The sequence below is a fragment of the Hakea prostrata genome, chromosome 5 (assembly GCF_041222555.1).
Source record: "Hakea prostrata isolate BN-2017 chromosome 5, UWA_Hpros_2, whole genome shotgun sequence".
Lineage (NCBI taxonomy): Eukaryota > Viridiplantae > Streptophyta > Magnoliopsida > Proteales > Proteaceae > Hakea > Hakea prostrata.
In genome coordinates this window covers 38,290,456-38,291,354 of record NC_142604.1, presented here as the reverse complement: position 1 = coordinate 38,291,354, position 899 = coordinate 38,290,456, and the positions used below count along the sequence as shown (strand labels likewise).

At 36.8% G+C, this 899-nt stretch overlaps 1 non-coding gene across 1 annotated transcript; it reads left to right on the top strand.

Moving 5' to 3' along the window:
* The first annotated feature begins 276 nt into the window (after window positions 1–276).
* TRNAP-UGG (transfer RNA proline (anticodon UGG)) lies at window positions 277–348 on the top strand. The gene has a single exon. It is a non-coding gene; the product is annotated as a tRNA-Pro (tRNA).
* The last annotated feature ends 551 nt before the right edge of the window (window positions 349–899 follow it).

The window sequence follows — 899 nt, the reverse complement described above, 5'->3', positions numbered from 1 at the left end:
AGTGGACATAGACTTATAAAGTCAAACCATTATAAATTCTTGTGTTGTGGTTATATGTTATTGTTTAATTTCATTTAAATTTTAAATTTATCTTGAAATTGCAATTAAACCGAAAAATTGTGACAATCCACTACTTGTAGCCTAATCACACACCCCCCCCCCCCCCCACAGTTTGTGATAAATCTATAATTGGACCAATTTGTACTGTGGATCAGCTACAAAATCACTAAAACGGTCTACCTCCCTTACATAATTAGTTAGACATACTGTGGACCTGGGCATTTGGTCTAGTGGTATGATTCTCGCTTTGGGTGCGAGAGGTCCCGAGTTCGATTCTCGGAATGCCCCAAATTGACTTGTTATAACACTAGTTGATTTTTAGTCAGTGCTGTGAAGGCCCAAGGTAACCGGGGCCCGGGTGCCCCTCCCGCGCCTTTTCCCCACTCGCCTTTCCCGCCTTGGCGAACCATTGAACCATCCTATGCTCTCTAATAACATAATCTATTGCCGATCGTCAACTTCTTTTCCAATGTATTAGAAGACAAATACTTTGTCCTTCAACCAAATGTATGATTCTTTCTCAATCGTTTTACTATTTTGTTTTGATGGTGTGTTACACTTATGAGATCATTTCCTATTTTTTCTTCTTTTTTTCTCTGACTGTCTGTTTGTATTGTCCATCTCAATCCAATATGCTATTCATTCTATCGTATTTTTTTTCCTGCTGGTTGTGTCTTAGCATTGCCAATCCATTTTACCATTATCTTTTCAAGGATCTGTTTTATCATCAGTTTATTATGGTTCTCATGTTAAAAAAAAAAATTCCAATCTTTGTTGACCTAATTTTATCTCAAATCGAATTAATATCTTGCATTATTTTTATGTTCATGCCATTTGGT